We start from the raw sequence: 16809 nt of genomic DNA, 5'->3' as shown, positions 1-16809 counted from the left end.
CAATGTTCATACCAATCAGCAATTTCTCCAGATCTTTTGCAGACTCAGAAAAAATAACAATAAATCTATTTCAATATCCCCTCCTTGGATTGTGATTCCCTTCCCAAATTCCACTTTGATTTCCTATACTGCCTGAAACACGGAAAACGAGGGGACAAAATGCAGCCTCGTCTCAATCCCTTCCAGATTGTTGCTTGTTCATAGCCCTCGAGACTTATCACTTCAGACTGATTTTTGTACAAATTGTGGATAATACTTCTTTCCACCTTCAGAATCTCAAATTGCTTGGTCCAATCAACGTTATCAAATGCCTTTTCAAGATCTATGAACGCCATGTTTGTGGGCTTGTCTTTCCCAATTTGATCTTCTAAGATCAGAAATAAAGTCGAGACTGCTTCATGTGTTTCTACATTTCTTCTGAACCCAAACTGATCTTCTCCCAACCTGTCTTTCCATTCTTCTGTAAATAATACATGGTAAAATATTGCACGTGTGAGATGCTAAATTAATGGTGCAGTAGTTTTTGCACTTGTCAGCATCTGCTTTCTTGGGAATAGGTGTAACTTTTTTGCTACTTGCTATACGTCACACCGACACAGATAGGGCTTATGGCAATGGTGGGACAGGAAAGGCCTAGGAATGGGAAGGAAGTGGCCATGGCCTTAATTAAGGTACAGCCCTAGCATTCCCTGATGTAAAAATGGGAAACCACGGAAAACCATCTTCAGGGCTGCCGACAGTGGGGTTCGAAACCACTATTTCCTGGATGCGAGCTCACAGGCGTGCGCTCCTAACCGCACGGCCAACTCGCCCGGTAATAGGTGTAACATTCTGTCTAATAATACAGCGAAACCTCGTTCGTGTGTTCCTTAAAGCACGTCGTAAATTTGAAGTCCTGATTCTCATCGTATTAAATCTACATAAAAATACCTCACTTGTAGCGTCACGAATTTTCGCTATTATCGCTTAGTACGATAACATTTTTCCTAGATCTGGAAATGTACTGTATTTGTCATCCCTTCTGAAAGAAATGAGATTTCCAACTCGGGTAAGAGCCACAGCTGCCTTCCTGAACTTCAAAGGATAAATTGCACTTTCAGGGAGAAAGCCATTAGCCTCAGGAATGTTCAGTTTTGCTTGGCGGTTAGCAGCGAGATTGCAGAGTGAGCCTGTTTGTGCTTGTATTTCACATTCCATTCAGAAGGTAGAAATGTACGTATTTTGTGCTGAGTAGCTAATGTTTGTCATGTGATACGGTAGCCTATAGCTCGATAATCGTGGGAAATTGACTAACATGGTGCATATTTGTCTTGTGATAGCCTAGTTATGGAAAATGTGATATTCCTTAATAAGTTAATGAAGACAAAATTAAAATCTGTCAGAAACTGGACTAGCTTAGTCTTGGAATTGCATAAGTGCGCAGAGGTAGCGAATGTTGAAACTTGCACCTTCGATCGCTCAAATTGGTCGAAGATTTGTTCGATTCAAAATGGTGGTGAAAGTCGTTCCTCGCAGTTGCATATGGTCGAATGTAACGTCCAATTCATTGTCTAAGAGCGTGACCAGAAAATAATGTTTAATGTGATACCCACTGCTCGAAAATAAAAGGCACCTACTAACATTTCTTTTAGAAAAAGTGTGATCCGCAATAATACTTTATTTTTGCTGCCCCCTGTGCATGTTTTCATATTTGTTGTCTGGTGTTTTTCACACCCATCAGTGTACCGGCAGTTGTTATCTTATAATCCCAAGGAGAAAAGGTTTTCATACTTGTTCTCTCGTGTTTCTCACACCTTTTAATACTTTCCTCTCATCTTAAGAAATGGTAGATAGGCCTATATTTTTCATTGTACACGCAGATACACAACGTAAAATGCCCTCATGTCGGAAAAAATCGTATCTAGTGTTTCCATATTCCTGTGGGATAGTTTTTATTCATATATTCATTAGTACGTTTTCTCACTTAACATGTTCTTTTTCCTTCTCCCCTTTAGAAACGTCTCAACGAGGTTTCACTGTACCAATATAATGGGTCCGTTATTGAACATTTTACTCATTCAGGACAAATAACTCAGGTTCCATATGGAAATCTATATCCATATCTTCTGTCCACCTTTGGATGGCAATCAACATGTATCATACATCTTCCACACTAAATGGAATAATCTTGCCATCCTGGTTTCTGCTAAGGTGGTCAGTAATTCCGAGGGTATGACATCAAATACACGTGCCTTGCTCCTATTTATTGGGCTGCCTGGCTGAGGCGGTAAAAGCATACTAGGTTCATCCAGAAGGACGTGGGTTTAATTTCCGGTCAGAAAGTCGAAAAATTTAATAAACAAGATTTCTAACTTCCAGAGGTGCATACGACCCTGAGGTTTACTCAGCCCATAACAAGAAAATGAGTACCAGGTTAATTCCTGGGGGTGGCTGGGCAAAGAGCTAACCACTCTACCCCACCAAGTGCTGATGTTGCGGGTAGTGAAACCTTTACCTTCCACCCCAACAAGGTCCTTCATAGCCTGTATGAAGATGACTTTGCTTTGCTACGTTACTCTTATTTATGTCTCTGAAAGCTCTCTTGAATTATGACCTCAACATTAGGTCTCCCATTTCATCAGTATCAACAGCCTTTTCTTGTTCCAGAACGATATCATCTACTTCTTTCCCTTGATACATTCGGATATGTTCCTGTCATCTTTCTGCCTTGTCTTCTTTCCCTAGGAGTGGTTTTCCATCTGTGCTCTTAATATTCATACTTTTTTTCTCCAAAGGCTTCCTTGATTTTCCTGTATGTAGCATCTACCTTTCCAAGAAACATACAAAAGCAGATAAAATATAAACAGGAATTTGAATGTACCGCTGCTGTTAGTAATAATTGTGAGGTGGGGCTTTGCCAGGATGTTGTTGGGGCTGTCTGGAGAAAGAGTTTGCATGCGCGAACGACAGGGGAGAGCTGGGCTGCTTCATAACGCCATGAGTGGACGAAAGGTGCATATGCATTTTGTGCAAAGCATCATAATCAAATTTCTCGCAAAAGAGGGCACCAAACCTTCCAAAATTTTGAGACGGTGTCGCGCACAGTTTGAGGAAGAAACACTTTCACAGACTCGAGTGTATGAGTGGGCTAAGAAATTTGCGGCATGAAGAGAAGCTGTGGAAAATCAACCTCATGAAAGGAGACTGGCGACAAGCATCAATGCAGACAACATTGTTGCCATCCGTGACAATACTGGTGAAGATCGACGAATACAAATTTTGCAAATTGTTTTAGCTATAGCCATAGGAATAAGTTACGGAAGTGTTCAAACCATCATCTGAGATGAACTCCATTTCAGAAAATTGTCTGCCAGGTGGATTCCTTGTCTCCTCAACCAGGAACAAAAAAACTTTATGCCAAGAAGTTTGTCAGATTCCTGCATCACTGCGAGGAGGAAGGAGAGGATTGTGACTTGTGATGAAACTTGGGTGCATCATTACACTTCAGAGTTAAAGCAAGCAAGCATGGAGTGGCGGTGAAGAGATGAAACAGGTCCGGTCAAGGCCAAAACATGGCCATTTGTGGAAAGGTGCTTGGTACGGTTTTCAGGGACTTCGCAGGCGATTTTGCTGGTGGATTTTCTTCACGAACAAAGGGCAATTAATGCAGCCTATTATTGTCGCCTTTTGGATGAAGCAAAAGACGCGTATCACAACAAGTGATGCTGGCAACCGATCCGAAATGTCATTCTTCTCCACAACAATGCAAGGCCACATACTGCCGCTTTATCGCTGGAAAAACGGGAGGAAATTCACTGCACACCTCTGGAACACTCTCCATACAGTCCAGATTTATAGCCCTGCGACTACCATTTTGTGGACCACTCGAACAAGACCTAGGAAGACAGAGTTTCGATGATGATGCAAGCGTAGAAAAGTTTGTGCAACTGGCTCCGTCATGTCCCTCTTCTATCAGGAGAGCATCAAAAACTTACCAATCCGATGGAGCAAATGTGTATCGAAGGCAGGACTCTATGTAGAAAAGTGATCTCTATATGTGTATTATTTTGGTTGATGTAATAATTTTTTAAAATCCTCTTTATATTTGATCCGCTATCGTACAACCTTCAACGTCCTTGCACTTCTTTTTCTGCCATTCTTTCCTAGGTGTCCGCACTTTCTATCTACTTCATTCTTTAATCACCTTTATCCTTTTTTGCCCTCCTCACTTTTTGCATTCGTGTACTTAAGCTGTTGTTTTTTATTTTACCTTTTTTATAACTGTTAGGTTCTTCAGTCTGCTGAAACTAACTTTGAGCAAATAAATTTATAAACTACGTAAAAGAGAGAACATATGGGAATAGTATTATACCTGGGAAAAAAAAGAACAAATTAGTTAAAATAGAATGACATATTTCATTCTTGAAAGAACATCATCAGATTCCATCAAATTACAGTCAGATATTTAGAATATTTATTTTAATTTCTGTTTAATAGTTAGGAACTTGAAATCTGGAACTTATCTTAATGATATCCTCCTTTGTCTCTCCTCCAGCCTATACTGCAGTATATGGAATCTGATGAGTCATTCTATTTCAACTAAGTTGTTCCTTTTTCTGTTAGCGTTCTCTTAATACTGCAGACTGATTTTTATATAGATTCTAGATAATTCTTCCTTCTCGGCACCTGATCCCGATCACCTTCAGAATCTCAAACAACTAACAATCGAGGGTTATGAGAAAGAAACAGCAATCCAGAAAGGGGTGAGGCAAGGCTGCAGTTTGTTCCCCCCCCTCCCCCTTTCAATGTTTATATAGAACAGGCAGTAAAGGAAATGAAAGAAGACATAACGGGGAAAACATTTCAGTTTCAGGGTAGATGTGGCTAAGACTTTCTGTTCGAAGTGTTCCATATACATTTGTAATTTGGCACCACGGTAGCAATAACCTGCAGCTATTTCTCGACCATCTCAACTCTATTCACGTAAATATTCAGTTCACCATGGAAATCGAAGTAGCCGGAAAACTACCGTTCCTGGATGTCCTAGTAAAACGCAACATCAATGGGAGTCTGAGTCATGCAGTATACAGGAAATCCACACACACACAGACAGGTACCTGCACGCCTTGTCTCATCATCACCCATCACAAAAGCAGGCTGTCCTAACATCACTGGTTAACAGGGCCATAGCGATTATCAGACGCAGAGCACCTCGAGGAAGAGGAAGAACACCTCACGAGAACCCTCAGGAAAAAATGGCTACTCGCTCAATAACATCCAACGAGATTTTAGAAAATCAGAAGAGAACAAAGTAAAGGCCACTGTAGTAGAAAACAAGGGGAAAGGAGAACTGACCCGCCCGAAAACAGCGATACTGCCATACATTAAAAACACTACAGACAGGATCGGCAAGATACTGGACAAATATGACATAAAAACTATCTATAAACTACACCGGAAGCTAGCCCGTTATTTACCACCAGTAAACGACACAAAAGAATTACAGGCTCCTGGAGTATATCACATTGAATGTAGCTGTGGAGCGTGTTATGTTCGTGAAACAAAACGTCTGATCTCCACCTGCCTAAAAGAACATCTTTGTCACACCAAGAACCATAACACAGATATTTCAGCGGTAGCCAAGCATTCCTACGAAACAAGGCACGGAATATCATTTGACAAGACCAAGATCCTAGCAGCTATCCCTTGGAATCTGGAAAGGAAAATCCGCGAGGCTATTGAAATCAAGAAACATCCGAACAATATGAATTTAGAACAAGGGTATAAAATCAGTAATTCTTGGATGCCTATCATTCATAGTTTAAGACTTACAGACCACAACATAAACACGCAGGCCGAAACTCCAATTACATAACATCGCGGGCAAGCCCCTAATACCTGGCTGTGACACATACCTTTCAGAATTCTCACGAGACAGCCAGGGGCTTACGTCAGCCAGAAAGACTAGGATATAAAAGACCAAGGTCAGGGTCACTCTTGTATTGTGACTGCTGCCTGGAAGACTGACTACCTCGGATCGAGTAGGGGTATTTCAGTCGTCTTAACAAAGAATACTGCAATGTATTCGAAACGTCGGCAAACTGTACGTGATGTACAGACAACAACAACAACAACACGGTTCAACCCAGAAAATAAACTAAATAATTCTTCACACCGTGGAAGCTTCACCTCTAAGAAACACTACTGTCGTTTTCATTCCCATTTGTATGTGCGGAAGTATTTTCAGCATCACTGTTACTCAAATTATCAACACTGACCCGAGAAGCGCCCTCATTGCCGTGTGCTGTATCCCCTCCTCCACGCTGGCCCATTACCTTCGCACGTCTTCTTGCTTTTGTAGCAGTCAATGAGAATTCCTCTTCCTAATCTTCAGAAACAACATACGATGGTCCGAGATCATTCAGTTTTTTTTGTTTTTTTTTTTTACGCACAGGTCCAGTTGCTGAAGTTTCACTTGCAATACTGCAGTTCAGTACACCCTCATCTTCACTTGACAGTTCTTTAAACTCTTCATCTAATTCAAATAAATAATCATCGTCACTGCTATCTAAATAAACGTGCATACATATTTCTTCTTCATTCATATTTGCCGCCTTTATATTGTAAATTCAAATGAGACAATTCACATTCATAGATAAACATGTGTAGTACAACACATGTGAAGCACTACTCAATGTAAACACAGCTAACAGGCCGCGGGTAACCATGACAATACATGGCTACATAAATCTCGTATTATTTCCATGGAGATAACAGAATGGCTTCCTTTGTGCACAAAAATTTGCTCTAGAAACTCCAGGGATATTGATCGACTTCAAGCAGGTCAAAGAATCTCAATACATAATCTTTCAAGTAGAACGAAACATAATGTTGAGGTGACCTTGACGTTGGACTGGAAAAGGTTAAGAAAAACATTCACATGTGCTATAATTGAAACTGCTTGGAATTTGTCCTATAAATTATGAGTAGGCCTACACATTTTATTGACTGAAAAATTTGAAAAATCTGTCAGATTTCTTGTCTATACAATCAGAACTTCTTAGACTTTTTAAAGTATATTAATAATTTATAGAACAAATTCCAAGAAACTTAATATGTACAGTGCTAAATTTCTAAACCCGAATTCAATTTTCCATGCCTTACACAGTTCCTACCCACGTTTTCTACCTCCAGTAACCCACCCTAAAGTACCCCTTCTTTATTTGCCTATCCTATCCTATCCTATCTTCTTTTAACTTCCAGTTCTCTTTTAATCTTCTCTTACCTACTAATCCTCCTCCTTTATTACATTATCCCATCTTTACTTATATTTTCTTTTCACCTCTCCTCTCGATAAAAAAAAAAAAAAAAATCTATTTTGCGAATTGAACTGTATACTATAATACCACCTACAGTTCAGATCATTACAACGTTCAAATTTAAACTCATACCTTACGCCACCTCAAGTACGACCCAAATTATTTTCTTCAAGAAATAACACGCTATGCACATGCGTTTTCATTTGTTTCCAATATTGCGCTTTTTAACATTTTTCTCCTCACAATTGTTTTTTCCGTAAACTGCTCTGCAACTCTAAAGAATCTACAAGATCCTATTAACATTGATATATACTTCAATTATATCAACTTGTATCATATATTTTCGCAACTGAAGCATTTGCAGGCTTGTTCTTTAAGCTATTCACCGAATTTCGTTGACATTTAAAAGCACAGTGCCGGACAATGCGTATGTTGCGCTAATCTTCAGAAGCTAGCATCTTACTTTATTTAAGCGACTTGCCTTCGACTTCTACACAATTTTGCGACTTCAAACTTATTAAATTGTGTTGTGACTTCATGCCTGGCAGTGTTTGCAGGCTTGTTCAATGAACTGTTCACCTCTTCTCGTAAACATTTTAAGGCACAGTGCCGGAAATTGCGTGTGTTGTGCTACTCTTCAGGGACTTGTGCCTTGCCACATATAAGTGACTGATTTTCAACTTCTTCTGGATTTTATGATTTAAAATCGCGCAATTCCAAGCCCTATTGTCTTATATTGCTTCTTGAACAGCTTTTGTGAAAGACATATCCTTTAATCTTTTGTTTTCCTATGCATTGTTTTTGTATTTTTAATCGGCTGATGATGACCCAGATTGGTAGTCGAAACCGGTACCGCTTTCAACCAAATAAGAATGTAACACAACATTTCTTATTTACTTGTATTGAATAGGTTGAACCACTTAATTTCTTGTTTCAATTTAATTCCTAATAAAAAGTCCTTTTCTACTGTAACTGACATGATCTTCGGCTTCAGACAGTTCAAGTGACAAGAGAGATCTTAGAACACTTTGGTTACTAGAAATCTTAAATGATGTTATGTATGAGTAGACTTGTGTATGTTTGCCGTACCAAACAAGCTTGAAAAACACCTTCCGTATGAGAAATATGTTGGTTCCACTGAACACCTGACACTATAGACGAGGTGTCGCTATAACAAAGTTCCACTCTAATTTCAACAGCAAGAAATATCTTCTTCTTTTAGTGCCTTCTCCATTTCTGAAGGTTGGCCACAATCACAGCAAAGTCTGTACCATGTTCGGCTGTCCTCATCAGTCTACTAGAATCTAGCTCTGTCCAATATCGTAAGTTCCTCAGCCAAGAGTGTTTCCTCTACGTCCATCAATTTTATCCCGCATGATCAATTTTAGTAGGTTGTACTTATCATCCATTATGATATGACCAACGTACGCTGCCTTTCTTTTCTTGATTGTACACACCAACATTCGATCCCCCCTCATGCTGCTGATTACAATGGTATTCGAGACGTGGTCAGTCCACGAGATCCGTAACATCCTTCAGGAAACCCACATCTCGAAGGCATTTATTCTTTTAATGGTGTTAAACATTTCAGAGTCCATGTTTCAGCTTTGTACAGAATATACATAGCATCTGATGATGTTATGACATGTCTCCAAGCTGAGGCCAGCACAAGCCATTTCTATTCGTACATGGATCTCTAAATCTGGGTTGAAGTCCTCAGTAATCCAGCTGCCAAGGTACTTCAACTTCCGCACTCGTTCAATTTGTTTCCCATAAATGATCATAAGAATGTCTGTGTTGTGAGTTCTGGTAACGGCCATCGCCTCTATCCTGTCCGTGTTCATTTTGAGTCCAAGTTTATCCCTTTCTGTTATGATTCTGTCTAGCAGACACTGAAGACCTTAAGTACAGTCAGCCAACATGACTCTGTCATCTGCGTACCTCAAGATTGTTGATCAGTCTACTGTTCTTTACTCCATCTTCCGCTTCTTGAAGAGCAACTAGGAAGATATGCTCAGAGTACAGTAGAACCTCGATTATACGTTCCCTGAAGCTACGTTTTCCCGTATTATCCGTTCAAATTACCTGGTCCCATGAGCATCCTAATTAAATCACGTTGTAATAATCCCGCATTATCCGTTCCTCGAAGAAACGATTTCCCGTATCAACTGTTCAGAAATTTCAGTCCCATCGACGCTAAATCCTCGATCATGCGTTTTTCAAGAAACTGTAACTCACGAAAGGACGGCAACGCATACGTGCGGATCTTGGTATTAACGTCCAGTCATTGCGGTAATTTGAGGAAGCGGAAAAGCGATCGGCGGTGAACTTGCATAAGGGGCCATCTTAGCATCACATTCGGGTGGTATTGTTTAGAGAATCGAAATCACAAGGCAGAGAGTGTCCACAACAATTGGAAGGAGACAGAGCGCATTTCGACAGCTCTACTTGAAGACGAAACGAGTTTCGTCAAATGTTCGTACTTTCAAAGCATCTACATTATGTCCAGGGTTACCGTAGATGTTTTTTTTTTTTTTTTCGAGTGTATCGCCGAACTGGTTTTCGGCACTTTCCTCAGGGCACTGTATAGTCACTGAGCTTTCAGGCAGGAATCTAAACTGCTCCTACTTAAAGTAACACAAATTTAGTATTATAATATTATCGCATACGATTACGTTATCGAGACCAGTTTTTGGGATTGCCTATTACTGTTTTGGTCCCTATGTAAGACTAGGAATTTCACGTTATTGTGTTAAAATGTTAAAACCGCAGTCGTTTTATTTGCGCACGTTACATGTAAAAAACCTTTGCATCATTTCGCACTCGTACCGACTTGGACAGCAAGCGTGTTTCCCAGCTGAGGTCAAGGTCGCGAATAACCGTAAATTTGGAAGTTTTGATGATATTTTTTCTCTTTCCAATTTAATCGTGATTAGTGACGGGCATTATTGAATATAATGCATTCGAAAACTTGAGAATCGATACTTACATTCGAAACAATATTCTCGAGTTCAACATAACCTTTAAAAGTCGATGTAGCCCGTAGGCCTAATTCGCGCGGTACAAGATTTCCACAAACTGACTACGAACAGTATACCGGTGACCAAATTACAATGGAAGATTTAAAGAAAAAGGGATTTTGCCATCATGTTGGACACTTTTGTATCTAATGTGCTTTATTTTATTAGATTAGAGAATTAAAAAATACTTGTGGTCGATTGTTTGGCTTGATGTTATTAAGTTTTTCGAACAGTTTGACCGATCAAAGTTGCTGAACTGAAAGAAGTTTTCAGAGGAAACCGACGAAGTTTGCGCGGTAAAACTGAATGTAAAGTTTCGCGACTTTTAAGTCGTGTACCGGTAATTAATGTTTGAAGCCGGCCCCGCGGTCGAACTTGCCTGCCTCTCGCCCGGAGGACCCAGGTTCGATTCCCGGCCAGGTCAGACATTTTTACCTGGATATGAGGCCTGGTTCCAGGTTCACTCATTCTACAATTAGCTTTAATTGAGGCGCTATTTAATGGTGAGATGGCGATCCCGGTCTAGAGAGCTAGGAATAACGGCCGAGAGGATTCGTCACACTGACCATGCGTCACCTCGTAATCTGCAAGCGTTTGGACCGAGCAGTGGTCGCTTGGTAGGCGGAAGGCCCATTGGGGCTGTAGTTTGGTTTGGTTTAGGGGTGTTTGTAAGATTTTAAGTATACATATTTCTTGTTTGTCATGTTTAGCCAAATTGTTCATGGTTCATTCATTCCCGGATTTTCCGTTTTCCCGTGTTGTACGTTTTTTTTCGGTGGTCCCTCCAAAAACGGAGAATCGAGGTTCCACTGTACAGATTAAACAGCAGAGATAATAAACATCCTTGCCATATTCCCTGTTTAATTCTAGTAGATTCGACAAATTTGACCATTATAAAGATAATTTAAAAGTCACCACCTTATCAATACACAGATTTATTTACTTCAAAATTGGTAAATTAGGTCAAGACCGGTTTCGACCCCTAAGGGATCATCTTCAGTTGACATACATATAAAAAAGATATATACAAAAACATCACATGTAAAATATTAATCTTTTAGTTAATTCAATTGAGTCAATTTTTTTTTTTAGAATGTTGGTGGGTACATCTTAGTTTGAAAACGTGTGTGAGATTTATAGGCTCACCATGTCCAAATTATTGCGTATACAGGTCCTATACCTCCCTACATACAGCGTCAAAACTATTACATTCAATACAACCCATCTATTTGATGAAAACACTGGCAAATTGCTTACTGAAATGGCAAAGTGTGTACATTTCTAGTTAAAAAGCACATGCTGTCATATTACAATTTATATTACAAAGTATAGAATAAAATTATTCTTGCATTTGTGCACATTGATAATAGTGAGACTATTGTAGGGTCTTCAAAAAATACCGTTGTTTGAGGTATGTCAATGTATATCTGCTTTTTTTAAATCTCAATAGTCTAGTTACATTCTTATATATAAGTTATGAAATTTCACTTTTTATGGTTCGGTCAAATGGAAGAAACATAGAATAACCTTGTTAATTTAGATTCTTCATGACTAAAATACTGGTATATAGTACATTATTAAAATAGATCCTTAATACTAAAATACAAGTATGTGGTACCTTCTGTACTTGTTTTATATATTAAAATGGGGTTTACATTTATTGACATTAGTTCTATGGTTTGTTATCATTTGTAAAGTTGTGGTCTAATATGAAAGCCAGTTGGAAATGTTTAAAGTTAGTCTGATGGGAAAAGATTCAATCCCTTGTTTATATTGTTTATTTTTGCCGCTTGTACAAGCATGGGATGATCTAGTTAAAATGAACTCTTTATACCTAAAATATTGGTATATGGTAGCTTATTAAAATAAATTCTTTACATTAAAAGTACTGATATGTAGTGCTATATGTGCACATTTTTCAAACGTAAGATAGGGAACAGTACTATGGGTTGTTACCGTTTGTGAGATTATAATCTGATATAACTGGTCAGTTAGAAATGTATGAAATGTTTACATAAATAGGACCGAATACATATTTATACTATGTTGCTTTGCCTCTTTTTACAAGTGAATTACGTGATGTAGTATAATATTGATGCAATTTTGTAAGCTGCTGCTGTTGTTGTTGGAGTTATCTTGAGATTCTGTATGTCGTTAGGAAAACATTTTCCTTTTTTTCCGCGTGTCGTTACTAGTTGAATGGGTGACTATTGTGAAGTGGAGTGCGTTTGAAATGTCGTGCGTTTTGATAAAGTTGCACGTTTGTTGTGGCGTGGAGGCTTCTATATGTTGTAAAATAATGTATCTGCAAGCAGAAATAATAAGTGTATAATATGATGTGCTGTAGAGATGTGGAAAGTAAGTTATATGTCGTATCACTTACGTTAAATGTTGAGACCGTGTATTCTGCATGGCTGCCCGTCGGGATCTGTTGCGTGTTATTCTGGGGCTGTAATTTGCGGTGACGGGAGTGGGGTTGGAGGAGGGGAGATCTTGGAACGGTTTATTTGTATGTATGGATTGTTGTTTGTTGATTCTTTTTAAATAATAATCTGCTAGGAGGGGAATAACGGCGTGGAAAAGAATATTGTTTTTGTCTGTATTTTCGTTCACGTTAAAATCTGGGTTGATGTATTTATCTAGGTTTATGTAGAATTCTTGCAGTATACTGAGCAAGGGGCTTTTTGGATTAGTATTAAGGATTTGCATGTCGTTATTGATGTTTGTAAATTTGTGCTTTTGATCATTAATGTGCTGTCCCATAGCTGAAAAATGTCTATGTTTGATAGCATTTACGTGTTCATTATATCGTATTGAAAAACTTCTTCCAGTAAGCCCTACATAGCTGGCTCGGCAGTCACTGCATTTTAGGCGGTAGACACCTGAATGGTTGTATTTGTTTATGTTGTTAACTGTTTTGGAATTGTATAGTATGTTAGTGTTGTTGCGTGTGGTTTTGTAGGCTATTTTTAGGCCTTGTTTTTTAAAAATGTTCGTTATAGAGTGTATATGGTTACTGTTGTAAGTAAATAATGCGTATTCTTTTTTTATCTTTGACGGTTCTAGTTAACTTGGTTTTTGGTTGGTTTTTTATTTTGTTAATGATCCGGTTTATCATTTCTCTTTTATATCCGTTTTGTTTGGCTATTTCGTGGATTAGGTTCAATTCTTTGTTTAAATCTTTTTTCGTAAGTGGAATATTATATGCTCTGTATATCATGCTATAGTATGCGGCTTTCTTGTGGGTGTATGGGTGGGTGGAATCTATTTTTATTGTGTTCGATGTATGGGTAGGTTTCCTGTATATGTTGTAAGTTAAATGGTTGTTATGTCTGGTTATGGATATATCTAAGTAGTTAATAGTGTTATTGTTTTCAGTTTCCATAGTGAATTTTATGTAAGGATCTATTTTATTTAGTTGTTCTAAAATTGTATTTTCATTGGTATGTCTATTATCCATTATAATAAATACATCGTCAACAAATCTGCACCAAAGGATAATGTTTTCTATTTTTTTGATTTCTTGATGTTCTAGGTAGTCCATGTATATTTCAGCTATTATACCTGATATTGGTGATCCCATGGGTAATCCTTTTTGATGGTATATGGTATCGTGAAATTTGAAGTAATTGTTATTAATGGCAAAGTGTAATAATTTTATAAATTCATTTATTTCTAACTTGCTTAGTTTGCTATAGTTATTAAGATTGTATTCTATGATTGTTATGGTTTCTTGTGTAGGTATATTAGGATACATGTTTGTTATGTCATATGTTGCTAGTTTGTAGTATTGTTTTATTTTTTTATTTTAGGTAATATTGCAAAATTCTATTGAGTTTTTTATGGTTTTATTTGCCTGAAAAACGTAATGTTTTTTGAGGAATTTTTGTATGAATTTTGAGAGTTTGTGGGTGGGACTTGGTCTATAGTTTATTATGGGTCTCATGGGAATATTGTCTTTATGGATTTTTGGATAAGCTTTAGCAGTAGGTATTCCTGGGTTCATTGTGATCAATTTTGTAGTTTCTTGTTCATCTAAAAGGAATCTTTGGTCTTAATTTGGAAGGTTTCATCTTGGAAACAAGTTTTTGTTTTTGTTATATATTCCTCTTTATCCATGATAACTGTTGTGTTTCCTTTGTCTGCTTTAGTTATTTTGCTGGATTTTGTTTTTAAGTTTTTAAGTTCTTTAATTTGTGTTTCGTCTATGATAGCTTGTTTGTTAGTTTCCTGGTTGATTCTATTAATGTATTGTGGTAATGTTTTTTTGATTTCATATCTGATTTCGTTTTGTTGTTCTTGAGGTATTTTGTTTATGGCATTTTCGGTTTCAGTAATGATAGTAGTAATGTTTTCAAATATTGAGTTATTTTTCCAATTATATTTAGGTCCCTTGCTCAGTATAGTAGATTCTACTTCATTGAACACTGTATTAGTTAGATTTTTGACTGGTGGATGAAATTCATGTTGGTTGTTTTCAATGGGTGTAGTCATATGTTGTCTATTTTGTGTATAGTTGCATGTATGTTGAATTTGTGATTGTTTTATGCATTAAGTTTCCTATTTAGGGTGTTTTGTTTCTGTATAGCTATGTTTGCTATCTTTTCATTACTTATTTGTTGAAAATTGTTCCAGTATGTATGTGGTAATTCATGTGAGGCTTTTAGGTGTGTTTCATACATTTGTATGTTAAGGTGTTGTTTCTTTTGTACATGAATTTGATCTCCTCTTTAAGCCATATTCGGTTTGTCTTATTTTGAGTGTTTTGGGTTTGGTAGGTACTTTTATGTTTGTTGTTATATACTAGAAGAATTCTACATAAACCTAGATAAATACATAGACCCAGATTTTAACTTGAACGAAAATACAGACAAAAACAATATTCTTTTCCACGCCGTTATTCCCCTCCTAGCAGATTATTATTTAAAAAGAATCAACAAACAACAATCCATACATACAAATAAACCGCTCCAAGATCTCCCCTCCTCCAACCCCACTCCCGTCACCGCAAATTACAGCCCCAGAATAACACGCAACAGATCCCGACAGGCAGCCACGCAGAATACACGGTCTCAACATTTAACGTAAGTGATACGACATATAACTTACTTTCCACATCTCTACAACACATCATATTATACACTTACTATTTCTGCTTGCAGATACATTATTTTACAACATATAGAAGCCTCCACGCCACAACAAACGTGCAACTTTATCAAGACGCACGACATTTCAAACGAACTCCACTTCACAATAGTCACCCATTCAACTAGTAACGACACGTGGAAAAAAAGGAAAATGTTTTCCTAACGACATACAGAATCTCAAGATAACTCCAACAACAACAGCAGCAGCTTACAAAATTGCATCAATATTATACTACATCACGTAATTCACTTGTAAAAAGAGGCAAAGCAACATAGTATAAATATGTATTCGGTCCTATTTATGTAAACATTTCATACATTTCTAACTGACCAGTTATATCAGATTATAATCTCACAAATGGTAACAACCCATAGTACTGTTCCCTATCTTACGTTTGAAAAATGTGCACATATAGCACTACATATCAGTACTTTTAATGTAAAGAAGTTATTTTAATAAGCTACCATATACCAATATTTTAGGTATAAAGAGTTCATTTTAACTAGATCATCCCATGCTTGTACAAACGGCAAAAATAAACAATATAAACAAGGGATTGAACCCTTTCCCATCAGACTAACTTTAAACATTTCCAACTGGCTTTCATATTAGACCACAACTTTACAAATGATAACAAACCATAGAACTAATGTCAATAAATGTAAACCCCATTTTAATATATAAAACAAGTACAGAAGGTACCACATACTTGTATTTTAGTATTAAGGATTTATTTTAATAATGTACTATATACCAGTATTTTAGTCATGAAGAATCTAAATTAACAAGGTTATTCTATGTTTCTTCCATTTGACCGAACCATAAAAAGTGAAATTTCATAACTTATATATAAGAATGTAACTAGACTATTGACATTTCAAAAAAGCAGATATACAGTGACATACCTCAAACAACGGTATTTTTTGAAGACCCTACAATAGTCTCACTATTATCAATGTGCAATCAATTTTATTCTATACTTTGTAATATAAATTGTAATATGACAGCATGTAAAAAACAGCATGTGCTTTTTAACTAGAAATGTACACACTTTGCCATTTCAGTAAGCAATTTGCCAGTGTTTTCATCAAATAGATGGGTTGTATTGAATGTAATAGTTTTGACGCTGTATGTAGGGATAGATAGATAGATAGATAGATAGATAGACATGATTTATTTTAACTGGCAAAGTTAGGGACACGTGTCCCTGTCTTACACTTAACCAGTGAAATACATAATTAACATAAAAATATATAACATACTGAATAAATGAAAAAAGAGAATGAAACAAATTACTACGGTAATATGCTATCCTGCTGCACATAAAAATAACTATTATA

The 16809-nt window shown here is 37.3% G+C and overlaps 1 protein-coding gene across 3 annotated transcripts in view; it reads right to left on the bottom strand.

Moving 5' to 3' along the window:
* The window catches only part of LOC136883385 (ankyrin repeat and SOCS box protein 3), a 182034-nt gene that overhangs the window by 143736 nt on the left and 21489 nt on the right, over positions 1 to 16809 (bottom strand). The window lies entirely within an intron of this gene.

The sequence above is a fragment of the Anabrus simplex genome, chromosome 1 (genome assembly GCF_040414725.1).
Source record: "Anabrus simplex isolate iqAnaSimp1 chromosome 1, ASM4041472v1, whole genome shotgun sequence".
Lineage (NCBI taxonomy): Eukaryota > Metazoa > Arthropoda > Insecta > Orthoptera > Tettigoniidae > Anabrus > Anabrus simplex.
This window is presented reverse-complemented; position numbering and strand designations above follow the sequence as displayed.